Raw genomic sequence first — 18489 nt, forward strand, 5'->3', positions numbered from 1 at the left:
GTGTGAAATGTTAGCTATCCATTTTAGACTCCCTTCTGATTTGAGGGGAAGCCCCCATTTTGAGAGTCTTGGCAGGAGACAGGGTTTTGACTCCAACTCATCCCTAACAGTGATGGCAGTGATGGCACCAAAAGATGGTACTACTTCTCAGTAGTATCACATAGAATCAACTAATGTGCTGCTCTTGTTCAGGACTGAGGAACCTGAGAGTTTGCTGCTAGAATAGAAATCATTCACAGCATAGACAACTTGAATGGAGAAGTCAGCCATGAAAACAGACCATGCCTGGGACAGCAAAGCCAAGAGTGACATATAATTTTTCCTGCAGCCTAATTTTGGTTGTGTTTTTCTACTGCATAGAATGGTTCAACTATGTGTCCAGGCTTCTTCTCCAGTCTTTCAATCAATTCTGGGAGTATTCCAGTCCTTCCAATAAATATCCAACATGGTACCATCCTGACTAGCTGCCTGACCTTGAGCAAGTCATCAAACAGTACCTGCCTCTAACATGCTTAGCAGAATGCCTGAGGCACAGTAAGTGCTAAATAGATGTTACCTATGAAAGTGAAAGTGAAGTCGCTCAGTCGTGTCTGACTCTTTGCAACCCGTGGACTGTAGCCAGCCAGGCTCCTCCCTCCATGGGATTCTCCAGGCAACAGTACTGGAGTGGGTTGCCATTTCCTTATCCAGGGGATCTTCCCAACTCAGGGGTCAAACCCTGGTCTCCCACATTCCAGGCAGACGCTTTAACCTCTGAGCCACCAGGGAAGCCCTCTGTAGATGTTACCTATAGTCCTTTCTAAATCATTAAAACCCTAAATTTTTAGAAAAGAAACTTTGAGCTGGAAACTAAAGGATGAATGAGTCGACTAGCAAAGATGGGCAAGAAAAGGCAAAATGAAGGTGGACACCTTTCGTGGGAACTGGCCTTTTCTTTATGTTACATGGAAGAAAGCAAAAGAGGCTGGGCATATCATCCAGTCTTTTCAGAGGAATTTGGATGATTTCAACATCAGTTATGAGTCTAAGAAAGAGACCTAGATGTTTCTGAGAGAACCAAGGTTACTATTTAGCCTTCCTGTCTACATGTATAATTAACTAGTATGCTATCAGCAACACAGAGCCAGAAGCCTTGGTTCACCTAAGAGAACATTATCACCACAAATTAACCTCTAAACTCAACAGATCACATACAGAGCAAATGTCATCTGGGGTAGGTTTGAGTTTTTCTGTAACTACACAATGTCAATGTAGATTCCCATGTCTGTGTGGAAGAGAAATGGCCTTCAGAACTTCAGAGAACTTGGCAACAACTGAGTCTCAGGATAATTTCATCATTTCTAAACTTGTGGTGATTACTTATCTCAAAGCCTCTGGCACAACAATCTATCCCCTCCGGGATGTAATTAATTAAAATATAAGTAAACGCCTAGCATCATCACCTCTCTTTTATATTCTTTATCTAGAAAGTTTGGGGGTGCAACAACACATATAACTAGGGTGTTCAGTTTCCTTCTATTCAGAATCCAAGATTTCTAGATTCATTCATGAATATATTTCTTCATATTTAATGAACATGTAGATATCAGGATTTATGCTAAAAACCATCTTAGGTACACAGACGAGTAAGACATTTTTGTCATCAAGGAGCTCCCAGTCTAGTGCGTGAAACAGAGGCATGGAAATTGTTAACTACAAAGTAATACGTTGAAAATTTTTTTTTTTTTTTTACTTTCTGAAATTCTGTTCCTTACCTACCTGGTAGTACTTAGTAAATAATTCAATGAGAGTAATTTCAGCAAGGTAGTGCTCAAAGTCCTTCAAACTAGACTTCAACAGTACGTGAACAGAGAACTTCGAGATGTTCAACCTGGATTTAGAAAAGGCAGAGGAACCATAGATAAATTGCCAATCCGTTGAATCATAGAAAAAGTAAGGGAATTCCAGAAAAACATATACTTCTGCTTCACTGACTACACTAAAGCCTTTGACTGTGTGGATCACAATAAACTGTGGAACATTCTTAAAGAGATGGGAATACTACAACACCTGACCTGCCTCCTGAGAAGCCTGTATGTAGGTCAAGAAGCAATAATTAGAACCCAACATGAAACAATGGACTAGTTCCAAATTGGGAAAGGAGTATGTCAAGGTTGTATATTGTCACTCTGCTTATGTAACTTATAGTCAGAGTACATCATGTGAAATGCTGGGCTGGAAGAATCACAAGCTGGAATCAACATTGCCAGGAAAAATATCAATAACCTCAGATATACAGATAGTACCATCCCTATGGCAGAAAGTGAAGAAGAACTAAAGAGCCTCTTAATGAAGGTGAAAGAGCAGAGTGAAAAAGTTGGGGCTTAAAATTCAACATTAAAAAAAAAACTAAGACCATGACATCTGGTCCTATCACTTCATGGCAAATAGATGGGGAAACAGTGGAAACAGTAACAGACTTAATTATGGGGTGCTCCAAAATCACTGCAGATGATGACTGTAGCCATGAAATTAAAAGATGCTTGCCCCATGGAAGAAAAGCTATGATAAACCTAGACAGCATATTAAGAAGCAGAGACATTACTTTGTCAACAAAGGTCCATCTAGTCCACGCTATGGTTTCTCCCAGTAATCATATATGGATGTGAGAGTTGAACCATAAAGAAGGCTGAGCACCAAAGAATGATTTTGAATTGTGGTGCTAGAGCAGACTCCTGAGAGTCCCTTGGACAGCAAGGAGATCAAACCAGTCAATCCTAAAGGAAATCAGTCCTGAATATTCACTGAAAGGGCTGATGCTGAAGCTGAAGCTCCAAAACTTTGGCCACCTGATGCAAAGAGCCAACTCATTGGCAAAGACCCTGCTGCTGCTGCTGCTGCTGCTAAGTCGCTTCAGTCGTGTCCGACTCTGTGTGACCCCATAGACGGCAGCCCACCAGGCTCCCCTGTCCCTGGGATTCTCCAGGCAAGAACACTGGAGTGGGTTGCCATTTCCTTCTCCAATGCGTGAAAGTGAAAAGTGAAAGGGAAGTCGCTCAGTCGTGTCCGACTCTTAGCGACCCCATGGACCGTAGCCTACCAGGCTCCGCTGCCCATAGGATTTTTCAGGCAAGAGTACTGGAGTGGGGTGCCATTGCCTTCTCTGGCAAAGACCCTAATGCTGGGTAAATGGCCCTAATGCTGGGAAAGATTGAGGGCAGGAAGGGGAGGGGGCAACAGAACATGAGATGTTGGATGGCATCACAGACTCAATGGACATGAATTTGAGAACACTCTGGGAGATAGTGAAAGACAGGGAAGGCTGGTGTGCTGCAGTCCATGGAGTCAGAATGAGATGAACATGCCTGAGTGACTGAACAGGAACAACATTTTTTACCTTGCCCCATAGTTTCAGATACCAGTTCTATGTATATGGTATAGAGTCTTCTGAATGAAGTCATAATAGAAGCCCTCCTCCAATCTAGAAACAGTGTAAGAGCAAAGAATATTTACTCTGCCTCTTCCAAGTTCAGAGTAAAGTCCATACAGTACACACCCAGTGAAAGTGTGTTGAATACACACACACAATGAACAAAATATGGGAAAACTGCAGAACGGTCCTCTGCTTCAGAATCACAGGCTAGAAATAGTCCAAGAAGCTTTGCCTGAGGTTACCTCTAGTATATGGGTTTGCTAGTCTCTTTCTTGGCCAAAATAACCTTCCTCTCCTATCCACTTCTAGGAAATGCAAGCCCAGATTCCCAACCACTGAGGTGTGCAGTATGATCAGAAGATTGGAGAGCTGGTTCTCTCTGGTAGCTCATGACTCAGGAAGTTGGTAGAGAAATGTCTATGGAAACTAGATAAAATGTATGATGCTAAAGAATTGACTTTTTGTATTATATAATTCCTCTAAATAATTAAATAAAAATGAACATTTTTGTCTATATTTAGCCAAGCCTAATTTTACATCTTGAAGGAAAAAGAAAATGTTCACAATTTCATACTGAGAGAGGAAAATGGTAGGCCCAACTTTATACATCAGTTATACTATAGACATAAAAGATTTATTTTTACACATTGAAAGAAAGATTAAATAAATGAATAAGCAATAATAAATGTATGAACTCTAGGCATGTGAGGGGATTTTCACAAAGGAAGTCAGTTATAATACATTATGTAAGAAGAAATCTTAATTCCTGATACTACCAGATTAACTGAAATAATAAGCAGATTCTTTCTTGGTTTTCTGTGTCAAAGGAATTAGACATAAAACCACAATCTATATAGATAAATTTCTGTTCAGAAGCGTAGATGTACCAGTTGCTTAGTCTTCCCAATATTACGATTACTAGAGAGGTATGAAGCCAACTTTGATTTTCAAACCCACTGGCAAACTTAAGTAAACTTTCCTGTGGTCCTGTGCATTTCCACCCAGATAAAACAAATCCTATCTATCAAGTTATAGCAGAGATGTATATAGAGATGCCACTCATCCTTAACTCAGGCTATACAGCATAATCACTAATTGAGACTTTAAAGACTACTATTACTCCCTGGGCCCCATCCTGACAAATTATATCAGATTATCCATCATATGAGACTTGGTGACATATATCTTTTTAAATGCTTCTCAAGTGTTTCTAATCTGTAGTCTAGATTAAGAAGTACTGAAATTCACTCACACCACCTGGTCAGCCAGAATACAGGGGCAGTAATCAATGCTTCTCAAACTTCAGTGTGTACACAGGCCATCCAGGGAGCTTGTCAAAATGCAGATTCTAATTCAGCAGGTCTAGGCTGGGGCTGGAAAGTCTGCCTTGCATACAAGCTCCGGGAGATGCTGCCGATGCTGTCTGTCCATACACCTGTAGTAGCAAGTGCTAAACCCTTCATCAACTGTGGCCTTCCACAAGCAGCTGAGAAAGAATGGACCTCTACAGAGACATCTTCAGGGATGACAAGAGCTGGCCGTATCAGTTGTTCAAGTAGCGAAAGTCTTTTGTTCAGCTAGGTAAAATCTGTGGCTTTGAGGTCCCCAACCTGGCTAGCCTAGACTTCATCCCAGGAAGCCCCACATGCCACAATTAATCTAGCAACTACAGTGTTCAAGTCTGCCTCATTAGCGAACCTTCAAGACTCTGCTTCAGCACTGATTTTTTTTCCCCTTTCTGATTGTTCAGAGTCTACAGAATTGGCTATTAAATCTTTTAAATGTGACTCTTGAGCACCCTACAAATATATGATCTCTGGATGGGTCAAGACCTAGAAAGCTATCTAATTGCTGTCTCGAGTTGGTACTACGTTGAAAGATGATCTATTCCATCACTAACATAACTGAGTTTTGGTAAAAGACAACATGAAATCAGCAGGGCCTCAGGACAATAGACAATTTGGGTGAAAAAAAACATGAACCGGAGTGAAAAAAAAGATCTAACAAAAGTGAAAATAATGATCTATTATGCAAGTTGATCATCAGCAAGGATCAGCAAATAATGAGAGGAAAAGCTCAGTTTAATTAAAGATTAGAGATTTGACAGAAGTGAAAAGAATAGGAAGCATTTGTTCTACTATCCTTGACATAAATCAGAGGCTTAGCTAAAAAATTATGACAGTTTACTGGCAACATATTTTTATAAGGCTTTGCCATACTCTAACAAACAAGTAACTACAATACACCATATGTATTATAATAATCAGCTCCCCTTATAGCTCAGTCAATAAAGAATCTACTTGCAATGGAGAAGACACGAGTTCGATTCCTGGGTCAGGAAGATCCCTTGAGAAAGAAATGGCAACCCTCTCCAGTATTCTTGCCTGAAGAATTCCATGGACAGAGGAATCTGACAGGCTACAGTTGATGGGGTCGCAAGAGGCACACACAATTTAGTGAGTAAACCACCAAAATTTAAGATAGAGTATTTGGTTTAAAACATTTTTTATATTAGTACTTATTTTTGTTCAATTATTATTGTAAAAAATTTTAAGAAAATTTTAAGAAAAATTTTAAGAAAAAAACTACAAAAAGTCCTAGATCTTTATTTTTTGTATATTTCATTCCAGTCTAACTAATCAAGAAACAAAATAAGAAAAACAAGGAAACTAAAGCTAATTGAAGATGTACGCCTGGGTTCTTAGGAAACCTCTTTAGAAAAACTTGACAGAGATTACTTGACAGCAAGACAATGCTAGTTCAGAATAAATCTACAGTGGTAGTAGGTCCTCTGTTCTAATGCTGCAGTATTTTTATTAGTTTTAACTCTCTAGTCCGGGGGCACTGAGTCAGTATAACATATTAGATGCAGATAGTGTGTTTTTAAGGCATCCAAAAATCTGTCCATTAGGGTTGACTTTGTAGCCAGTCTCCCGATAAGTATAGATCTATGGCTTTAAGAAGCTATGGCCATCTATCATGTACATTACTCTGAATGATTTTTGTTTCCACTTACATTTATGTTAACTTGTACTTTACCTCGATCTTTTTTTAAAGCACCGCCAAATGGCTACTGTGATTTCTGACTTTCTTTTTCCCTTTTTCCTGTGGATCTAAATCCAATACAGTGTTATTGGTAACATACTTGACAAAAAGAGGCTTTTGAGGCTCAGAAACATGTATGGCAAATTATCTATAACCAAGAAACTATTTCTCACAGCTTTCTCCCCTTTCCTGCAAGGGCTATCCCCCCTTGCTAGCACTTCTAATATCAGGACGTGAAAATCCTCCCACCATATGTCAGAGATATTTGATCTTTTTCTGTCTAAGCCTGTGGTAGGGCTTACAGTTCACACTGTCTGCTATGTCTGATTCTTCCTCAAGGGAGTCTGATTGCACATTCTAACTGGCCGAAATAGACTTTAGAAATAGTTCCTCCTTGCTAGATTCAGAAAAGAAAGATCATGAAGAATTAAAAGAGAAACACAATCAGGGTCCTCATAACAAAAACGAAGCCCTCTGTATGACCAGCTCTGCTATCTGACCATCTACAACTCTCAGAGCCACACTTCAATTGTGCAATCACCCATCTCAAATACAAGCAGAAATCCAGTATCAGACTTGCCAAGCATGGAGAGATGGGACACAGAAGCAGGTCTTTCCAACCCCCTGCTTACTGCAGACAGAACTTTATCTGAAGCCTAAAAGCTGAAGCTTTTCTAGTACACTGAATAGGAAAATGTTTTAAGAATGTAACATAGTATTAAGAAAAAAATTCCTTGAATTGTATAAATTCTATGTCCAGATTCAAAAGAAACAAAATGTCTCTGCAACATGCTGCTCTTTTTTAAACAGGATGCAGTTTGTGCCCTTCCTACTGTGGCTCACAAAGAATGGTCCTGTGATGGCAGATGAGATCTTTGTGGCTTCTGGGGTAAAGTTTTCTTATTATGTTTTTAACCCTAGCAAAGACTAATTTAACCACATGTTGCCATCTTGAAACTGCAGACAGCTGGGACTTCTAGAGAATAAAATTTCTTTCACACCCATTCAGAGCCCCATCTGCCTCCCTGTGCAAATTCTGAAGGGTATATTTTAATCCCCAGGCAACAGACATAGACTGACTGAGGTGGTATTCAGGACTGAGCACAAATGCAAAAGAAAAAAGACCTCCACTTGGGCCAGGATTGCTCTCCACTAGGATCAGGATGAAATCATGTCAGAGATATTAAAGAAAATAACTGGGTTGTAAGGACACCTGGCTGAGTAATATTGTACTGAAGGGAGGAATACACAGACTAGTCACACCTGCAATCAGTGAGCCTTTGGAGGCAGGAATATTGTGCGCCCCACTTCCCTCTTTCTCCCTTCCCCTTCTGCCTTCCCAAACCATCCTTCAACTTTTAGCACTGTCAGGCACAACATATATGATCCAGCCTTTTTACAGAAAACTAGAGTTCTGCAATTCTACCAGAAAGGAAGAACAAGCAAAGAAAACACACAAGTGACCTTCACGGAAAGGTCTTTTGCATTATGTATTTTTTACCAGTGTCTTAGAATGTATCAGTTCAGTCACTCAGTCATGTCTGACTCTTTGCAACTGCATGGACCGAAGCATGCCAGCCCTCCCTTTCCATTGCCAACTCCCAGAATTTACCCCAACTCATGTCCATTGAGTTAGTGATGCCATCCAACCATCTCATCCTCTGTCATCCCCTTCTCCTCCCACCTTTAGTCTTTCCAGCATCAGGGTCTTTTCAAATGAGTTAGCTCTTTGCATCAGGTGGCCAAAGTATTGGAGTTTCACCTTCAACATCAGTTCTTCCAATGAAGACTCAAGACTGATCTCCTTTAGGATGGACTGGTTGGATCTCCTTGCAGTCCAAGGGACTCTCAAGAATCTTCTCCAACACCACAGTTCAAAAGCATCAGTTCTTCAGCACTCAGCTTTCTTTATAGTCCAACTCTCACACCTATGCATTACTATTGGAAAAATCGTAGCCTTGTCTAGATGGACCTTTGTTGGCAAAGTTATGTCTCTGCTATTTAATATGTTGTCTAGGTTGATCATAACTTTCCTTCCAAGGAGTAAGCGTCTTTTAATTTCATGGCTGCAGTCACCATCCGCAGAGATTTTGGAGCCAAAAAAGAATAAAGTCTTCCACTGCTTCCCCATCTATTTCCCATGAAGTGATGGGACCAGATGCCATGATCTTCGTTTTCTGAATGTTGAGCTTTAAGCCAACTTTTTCACTCTCCTCTTTCACTTTCATCAAGAGGCTCTTTAGTTCTTCTTTACTTTCTGCCGTAAGGGTGGTGTCATCTGCATATCTGAGATTATTGATATTTCTCCCGGCAATCTTGATTCCAGTTTGTGCTTCTTCCAGCCCAGCGTTTCTCATGATGTACTCTGCATAGAAGTTAAATAAGCAGGGTGACAATATACAGCCTTGACGATCTCCTTTTCCTATTTGGAACCAGTCTGTTGTTCCATGTCCAGTTCTAGCTGTTGCTTCCTGACCTGCATACAGATTTCTCAAGAGGCATGTCAGGTGGTCTGGTATTTCCATCTCTTTCAGAATTTTCCACAGTTTATGGTGATCCACACGGTCAAAGGCTTTGGCATAGTCAATAAAGCAGAAATAGATGTTTTGCTGGAATTCTCTTGCCTTTTCAATGATCCAGCAGATGTTGGCAACTTGATCTCTGGTTCCTCTGCCTTTTCTAAATTCAGCTTGAACATCTGAAAGTTCAAAGTTCATGTATTATTGAAGTCTGGCTTGGAGAACTTTGAGCACTAGTTTACTAGCTTGTGAGATGTGTGCAACTGCATGGTAGTTTGAGCGTTCTTTGGCATTGCCTTTCTTTGGGATTGGAATGAAAACTGATCTTTTCCAGTCCTGTGGCCACTGCTGAGTTTTCCAAATTTGCTGGCATGTTTAGTGCAGCACTTCCACCTCATCATCTTTTAGGATTTGAAATAGCTCAACTGGAATTCTATCACCTGCACTAGCTTTGTTCATAGTGATGCTTCCTAAGGCCCATTTGACTTCACATTCCCAGATGTCTGGCTCTAAGTGAGTGATCACACCATCATGGTTATCTGGGTCGTGAAGATGTTTTTTTGTTTAGTTCTTCTCTGTATTCTTGCCACCTCTTCTTAATATCTTTGCTTATGTTAGGTCCATACCATTTCTGTCTTTTATTGAGTCCATCTTTGCATGAAATGTTCCCGTGGCATCTCTAATTTCCTTGAAGAGATCTCTAGTCTTTCCCATTCTACTGTTTTCCTCTATTTCTTTGTACTGATCACTGAGGAAGGCTTTCCTATATCTCCTTGCTATTCTCTAGAACTCTGCATTCAAATGGGTATATATTTCCTTTTCTCCTTTGTTTTTCATTTCTCTTTTTTCACAGCTATTTGTAAGGCCTCCTCAGACAGCCATTTTACTTTTTTGCATTTCTTTTTCTTGGAGATGGTCTCAATCCCTGTCTCCTGTACAATGTCACGAACCTCCACCCATAGCTAATCAGGCACTCTGTCTATCAGATCTAGTCACTTAAACCTATTTCTCACTTCCACTGTATAATTATAAGGGATTTGACTTAGGTCATACCCAAATGGTCTAGTGGTTTTCCCTACTTTCTTCAATTTAAGTCTGAATTTCACAATAAGGAGTTCATAATCTGAGCCACAGTCAGCTCCTGGTCTTGTTTTTGCTGACTGTGTATACCTGTTTACTAAAATAAGTTTCTTTGCAATAAACAAGAAGAAATGAAATTGTCAAATGGTGGAGTAGGAAGATCCTGAGCTCACCTCTTCCAAGAGACACCAAAATTACAACAACATATAGACCAACTTCTCCAAGAATGACTGCAAGACTGGCAGAACAGCTCTTCTACAACAAAGGATATAAAGAAAAAAATAAATAAATACAAACACACACATGGAGATCGGTAGGAGGGGGCAGGGAGGTGATCCAGCCAGGACACACACCCCCAGCACAGGGATCAATGAGTGGGAGGGAATTTCACAAATGTAGAAGTTCTCCCTAAGGAGTGAGAAGTACAAGCCTCTGTGTACTTCTTGCTTTAGGAAGAGGAGCTCCATTAGCATCTAGCTTTGAAAACCAGCAGCAGGGTTCCCATGCAGAACAGCCAGTGGGCTATAGGAAATGGAGGATTGCTTTCCAAGGGCTAGTACACAAACTCATTCACTTTATGTCTCAGTGCAGAGGCAATAGTTTGAAAAGCCCCTGTCTACATGAAGGACATTCATTTCACTAGCTTAAGTGTGAAGGAATAAGTAGCAGAGATCTGTTGGAACTTACTCCAAAGACAGAAGTACCATCAGGCACTGTTTGTTTACTATTATTAAAATTCTTCTACCTAGATGGTGCAGCACTAGTGGGTGCCATCTGACATTCACCATCCACCTTGTGAGCACCACTCACCTTTCCCCAGAGTCTGCTTGCTGACCTGCCCTGCACATCTGGCGTGCCCAGGCTGGCACCCCTTCAAAGTGGCTCCCAGCCCACCACTCTCAGTAGGCAGACTCAGCTGATTCTATCAACCACACAAGGTGGCTCTCACCCCCAGGTGGTCAACCTTGCCCACCAGCTCATGCACAGGACACAGGATCAGGCCCCACAGTCAGCCAGTCAGGGACCAGCCCCCAAAACCAGTTCAGTTCAGGTGAATTCAACTGCTCAGTCATGTCCGACTCTGCAATAGCATGGATGGCAGCACACCAGGCTTCCCTGAATATCACCAACATCCAGAGCTTGCTCAAACTCATGTCCATCAAGTTGGTGATGCCTTCCAACAATCACATCCTCTGTCATCCCCTTCTCCTACTGCCTTTAATCTTTCCCAGCATCAGGGTCTTTTCAAATAAGTCAGTTCTTTGCATCATCTGGACAAAGTATTAGAGTTTCAACTTCAACATCAGTCCTTCCAATGAATATTCAGGACTGATTTCCTTTAAGATGGACTGGTTGGATCTCCTTGCAGTCCAAGGGACTCTCAAGAGTCTTCTCCAACACCACAGTTCCAAAGCATCAATTCTTTGACGCTCAGCTTTCTTTATAGTTCAACTCTCACATCCATACATGATCACTGGAAAAACCACAGCTTTGACTAGATAGACCTTTGTTGGTAAAATAATATCTCTGCTTTTTAATATGCTTTCTAGGTTGGTCATAGCTTTTCCTCCAAGGATCAAGCGTCTTTTATTTTCATGACTTCGGTCACCATCTGCAGTGATTTTGGAGTTCAAGTTAATAAAGTCTCTTACTGTTTCCATCATTTCCCCATCTATTTGTCATGAAGTGATGAGACCAGATGCTATGATCTTAGTTTTCTGAATGTTGAGTTTTAAGCCATTTTTTTCACTCTCTTATTTCACTTTCATCAAGAGGCTTTTTTGTTCTTCTTCACTTTCTTACATATGGGTGGTGTCATTTGCATACCTGAAGTTATTGATATTTCTCCCAGCAATCTTGCTTCCAGCTTGTGCTTCATCCAGCCCAGCATTTCACATGATGTACACTGCATATAAGTTAAATAAGCAGGGTGACAATATACAGCTTTGGAGTACCCTTCTCCTGATTTGGAACCCATATGTCATTCCACGTCCAGTTCTAATTGTTGCTTCTTGACATGCATACAGATTTCTCAGCAGGAAGGTAAGGTGGTCTTGTATTCCCATCTCTTGTACAACTTTTCATATTTTGTTGTGATCTACACAGTCAAAGCCCTTGGTGTAATCAATACAGCAAAAGTAGATGTTTTTCTGGAAGTCTCTTGCTTTTTCAATGATGTAACAGATGTTGGCAATTTGATCTCTGGTTCCTCTGCCTTTTCTAAATCCAGCTTGAACATCTGGAAGTTCACGGTTAACATATTGTTGAAGCCTGATGTGGAGAATTTTGAGCATTACTTTCCTAGCATGTGAGATGAGTGCAATTGTGCAGAGCATGAGCATTCTTTGGCATTGCCTTTCTTTGGGATTGGAATGAAAACTGACCATTTCCAATCCTGTGGCCACTGCTGTGCTTTCCAGATTTGCTGGCATATTGAGTGTAGCACTTTCACAGCATCATCTTTTAGGGTTTGAAATAACTCAACTGGAATTCTATCAGCTCCATTAGCTGTGTTCATGGTGATGCCTCCAAAGGTCAACTTGACTTCACATTCCAGGATGAATTTGGCAATAAGGAGTTCATGATTTGAGCCACAGTCAGCTTCCTGGTCTTGTTTTTGCTGACTGTATAGAGCTTCTCCATCTTTGGCTGCAAAGAATATAATCAATCTGATTTTGGTATTGACAATCTGGTGACGTCCATGTATCGAGTCTTCTCTTGTGTTGTTGGAAGAGGGTGTTTGCTATGACCAGTGTGTTCTCTTGGCAAAACTCTATTTACCTTTGCCCTGCTTCATCCTGTACTCCAAGGCCAAATTTGCCTGTTACTCCACGTACTTCTTGACTTCCTACTTTTGCATTCCAATCCCCTATAATGAAAAGGACATCTTTTTTGGGTGTTAGTTCTAGAAGGTCTTGTATGTCTTCATAGAACCATTCAACTTCAGCTTCTTCAATATTTCTGTTCGGAGTACAGACTTGGATTACTGTGATATTGAATGGTTTGCCTTGGAAATGAACAGAGATCATTCTGTCATTTTTGAGGTTGCATCAAAGTACTGCATTATGGACTCTTTTGTTGATTATGATGGCTACTCCATTTCTTCTAAGGGATTCTTGCCCACAGTAGTAAATACAATGGTTATCTAAGTTAAATTCACCCATTCCAGTCCATTTTAGTTCACCGATTCCTAAAATGTTGATGTTCACTCTTGCCATCTCCTGTTTGACCACTTCCAATTCGCCTTGATTCATGGACCTAACATTCCAGGTTCCTATGCAATATTGCTCTTTACAGCATTGGACTTTGCTTCTATTACCAGTCATCTCCACAACTGGGTGGTGTTTTTGCTTTGGTTCTGTCTCTGCATTTTTCTGGAGTTATTTCTCCACTGATCTCCAGTAGCATATTGGTTACCTACTGACCTGGGGAGTTCATCTTTCATTGTCTTATCTTTTTGCCTTTGCATACTGTTCATGGGGTTCTCAAGGCAGGAATACTGATGTGGTTTGTCATTCCCTTCCCCAATGGTCCTCATTTTGTCAGAACTCTCCTCCATGATGCATCCGTCTTGTTAGGCCCTACATGCCATGGCTTATAGTTTCATTTAGTTAGACAAGACTGTGGTCCATGTGATCAGATTGGTTGGTTTTCTGTGATTGTGGTTTTCATCCTGTCTTCCCTCTGATGGAGAAGGTTAAGAGCCTTATGGAAACTTCTTGATGGGAGAGACTGACTGAGGAGGAAACTGGGTCTTGTTCTGATGGGCAGGGCCATGCACAGTAAATCTTTAATCTAATTCTCTGTTGATGGGTGGAGCTGTGTTCCCTCCTGCTATTTACCTGGGGCCAAACTATGGTGGAGGTAACGAAGGTAATGGAGACCTCCTTCAAAGGATCTGATGTATGTACTGCTGCACTCACTGCCCCCAACCCTGCAGCAGGCGACCACCGACCCATGTCTCTGCTGGAGACTCCTGGACACTCCTGGACAAGTCTGGGTCAGTCTCTTGTGACATCACTGCTCCTTTCTCCTGGGTCCTGGTGCACACAAGTTTCTGGTTTTGCCCTCCAGGAGTTTATTTCCCAGTCCTGTGTAAGTTCTGGCTGCTCTATGGTGGGGTTAATGGCAACCTCCTCCAAGAGGTATTATGCCATACCCAAGCCTGCTTCACCCAGAGCCCCTGTCCCTGCGGCAGTCCACTGCTGACCCATAGCTCCACAGGAGACACTCAAACATAGTTCTGTCTCAGTCTCTTGGGGTCCCTGAGTCCTGGTGGGCACAAGATTTGTTTGAGCCCTCTGAGTGTCTCTGACTGGAATGGGATTTGTTTCTAAACATGAATTTGCCCTTCCTACCGTCTTTCTGGGGCTTCTCCTTTGCCCTTGGACATGGGTATCTCCTCACAGCCACTCCAGCGCTGCACAGCCCCCACTCCAGCACCTATCGTCTTGCTGGGGTTTCTCTGACCTTGGACGTGGAGTATCTCCTCATGGTTGCTCCAGTGCCATGCAGCTGGAACTCATACAGCTTAATATAAAAAAGCCAAACAATCCAATCAAAAATAGGTAGAGAACCTGAACATTTTTCCAGAGATGACATACAGATGGCCAACAGGCAAATCAACAGATGCTCAATATAACTAGTTATCAAGGAAATTCATATCAAAACCACAATGAGCTATTACTTCATTCTGGTCAGAATGCTATAAACAAACAGACAAGAAAAAACAAGAACTTCTGAGGATGTAGAGAAGAGGGACCTCTTGTGCACTATCAGTAATCCAAACTGGTACAGTAATCATGAGAAACAACGTGATGGTTCCTCAAAAATTAGTATAACTAGCATACAATCTAGCAAAGCCACTCCTTGAGTATTTATTGGAAGAGAACAAAACACTAATTCAAAAAGATTTATGATTACTAAGTTCATTGTTTATAATATCCAACATATGGTAGCAACTGAGATGTTCGTCAATAGATGAATGGATAGAGAAATTACACACACACACACACACACAGGAATATTAGTCAGAAAAAGGAAAGATATTTTGTTATTTGTGATAACATGGTTGGATAGTGTGTACTATATATTACACTAACATAATTCAGACAGAGAAAGACAAATATCATATGATTTCACATATATTTAGAATCTAAAAAGTAAAGTAAGTGAACAAACAAAACAACATACAGAAATCAAACTGGTGATTGCCAGGGAGGAGGAGAATGAGAGGGCGGAGGTAAATAAGTGGAGGAGATTAAGAGGCACAAAATTCCAGCTACAAAGTAAATAAATCATGGTCATGTAATATACAGAATATGGAATACAGTCAATACCATTGTAATAACCTTAAATGGTGACAGATGGTAACTAAACTGACTGATGATCATCTTATAATGAACATAAACGCTGAATCACTATGATGTACACCTAAAACTAATAACATTCTATGCCAATTACACTTCAACTTAAATAAAAGTACAAAGAAGAAATATGACTCTTCTCACCTACTACTCACTCTGAATGCAGCCTCTTGGGAGAAGTACATAAAAGTAACATTACTGTTCAGCATTTAAAAATTTTAAGTGATATTTAACTTTCTACAATTGTCCAAGTTACTTCTCTTGGAGAAGTGACAGACATCACAATGAATGTGTAATTTGCTTATAAATTTGGGTCAACTGGATAAAAGTGTTCCTGGAAATTAAGAAAAGATTTTGAAAAGCATAGGGAAAGAAAAAACAAACAGAATGTAATATATAATACACTTTTTCTCTGCCACACATGTAGACAGAAAGATCAGAACTTTATGTGGGCTTCCCCGGAGGAACAAGCATGCACACTTTAAGCCAGAATGCATTCATACTGTGGTACAACCTTCTTATTTAATGTGTTTCTACCTTATGTCCTCCTTACATTACCCACAGAGGAACGGTGACAATGAAGGGAATTTAGTAGGGAAAGATATTACCTTTCACATAACTTCTTCAAGTTACCCGGTTTCCATTGCTAAATATTATAAAGCAATAAATTGGCATTTGTAATATAATATGCTTCTCAAAAAACTAAGATCATGGCATCCAGTCCTATCACTTCATGGCAAATAGAAGAGGAAAAAGCAAAAGCAGTGACAGATTTTATTTTCTTGGGCTCCAAAATCACTGCAGATGGTGACTGCATCCATGAAAATAAAAGATGCATGCTCCTTACAAGGAAAGCTATGACAAACCTACAGTGTATTAAAAAGCAGAGACATCACTTTGCTGGCAAAGGTCCATCTAGTCAAAGCAATGGTTTTTCCAGTAGTCATGTACAGATGTGAGAGTTGGATCATAAAAAAAGGCTGAGCACCAAAGAATTGATGTTTTTCAAATTGCAGTGCCAGAGAAGACTCTTGAGAGTCCCTTGGACTACAAAGAGATCAAATCAGCCAATCCCAAAGGAAATCAATCCTGAATATTCACTGGAAAGACTGATGCTGAAGTTGAAGCTCCAATACTTTGGCCACTTGATATGAAGAGCCGACTCATTGAAAAAGACCCCAATGCTGGAAAAGATTGAAGGCAATAGAAGAGTGTAACAGAGAAAGAGATGGTTAGATGGCATCACTGACACAATGGACATGAATCTCAGCAAACTCTGGGAGATAGTGAAGGGAAGGGAAGCTTGGTGTGCTGCAGTCCATGGGGTCACAAAGAGTCAAACATGACTCAGCAACTGAACAATGCTTCTCAAAGACCCATAAGGAGAGACTGGGTTGTCCCATAACTGAAGTGTTCTGGTTTCTTTGACAGTTATATCTCTCATCGTATATTCACTATTTCAATTTGTTACGCACTGTACTTTAGAAAATATCATGAAAATACTGAGAGATCTACCTGCACTCAGATTCCTAGAAAACAGAATAATACTCTTCTTAAGATTGTGAGGATAGACCAAGTCTTTTCAGCCAAGTGGTCACTCTCTGCAGCCTCTTGGAAAGCATCCTTCTGGTCTTCTCCTATTGATCACTCCTATTTTCATACTTTTTTGTCTATTATTTCATGTGCTTTCCAAATCACAGCCTTAATATTGTATGACTGAATGTTGAAACAATGCAGAGTCAAACAGAGCAAGGGGCAAACTAAAATGCCTTTAGAAGCCAGGCTGGTGACATAAATGTGTGAAGCAAGTCAGCTACGAAGGGCCCTTCCACTCCTTGGAGAACATGCTCAGCCTCAAAGCTTGGCATTTCAATTCATAAAGCTCATCAATAACAACATCACTTGTGACCAAAGTGTGTCTGAGGACCCACAAGCTGTCAATTTCAACAAAGTAGTAAGGGCCTCCTCCACTCCCCTTCCTGGAACTACTACACATTAAATAATTTCAGAACATCATTTATGCACTCTCCTGTATATGCTTGTGTACTACGCATGTCTATGATTACAGGTATGTTTGATTAAATGCTATCATACCATTTAAAAGGGCATCTGGTCCCATCACTTTATGGCAAATAGATGGGGAGACAGTGGCAGACTGTATTTTGGGGGGCTCCAAAATCACTGCAGATGGTGACTGCAGCCATGAAATTAAAAGACGCTTACTCCTTGGAAGAAAAGTTATGACCAACCTAGAAAGCTTATTAAAAAGCAGAGACATTACTTTGCCAACAAAGGTCCATCTAGTCAAGGCTATGGTTTTTCCAGTGGTCATGTATGGATGTGAGAGTTGGACTATAAAGAAAGCTGAGCGCCAAAGAATTGATGCTTTTGAACTGTGGTGTTGGAGAAGACTCTTGAGAGTCCCTTGGACTGCAAGGAGATCCAATCAGTCCATCCTAAAGGAAATCAGTCCTGAATATTCATTGGAAGGCCTGATGTTGAAGCTGAAACTCCAATACTTTGGCTACCTGATGGGAAGAACTGACTCATTTGCAAAGACCCTGATGCTGGAAAAGATTGAAGGTGGGAGGAGAAGGGGACAAAAGAGGATGAGATGGTTGGATGGCGTCACTGACTCAATGGACATGAGTTTGAGTAAACTCAGGGAGTTGCTGATGGACAGGGAGGCCTGGTAGGCTGTGGTCCGTGGGCTCAAAAAGAGTTGGACACAACTGAGTGACTGAACTGAACTGAGGGAGGAAAAAATAAATAACAAGACAGTATGCAAGAGAGTATACCCATGTGACCAAGGCATGTTGCCTCAGATGTCTTGACAAGAAAAGAATGGACTGAATAAGATTTGCATAGGTTTGCAAATATCACAGTGACTGGTGCATTAAATATAGACTTAGGTACAAAGTAGAGCCTATAAAAAGCAAAAGGATGGAAGATGAGCTATGTGCCCCAAAGGCAGCAGGAGATTATTGAGGAAGATGGCTCCGACTCTGACATGAGTACCAGCAGGACAGAGAAATTCAGGTAGAGTCAGGTCAGTGAAAATGAACTG

The sequence above is a fragment of the Bos mutus genome, chromosome 7 (assembly GCF_027580195.1).
Source record: "Bos mutus isolate GX-2022 chromosome 7, NWIPB_WYAK_1.1, whole genome shotgun sequence".
Lineage (NCBI taxonomy): Eukaryota > Metazoa > Chordata > Mammalia > Artiodactyla > Bovidae > Bos > Bos mutus.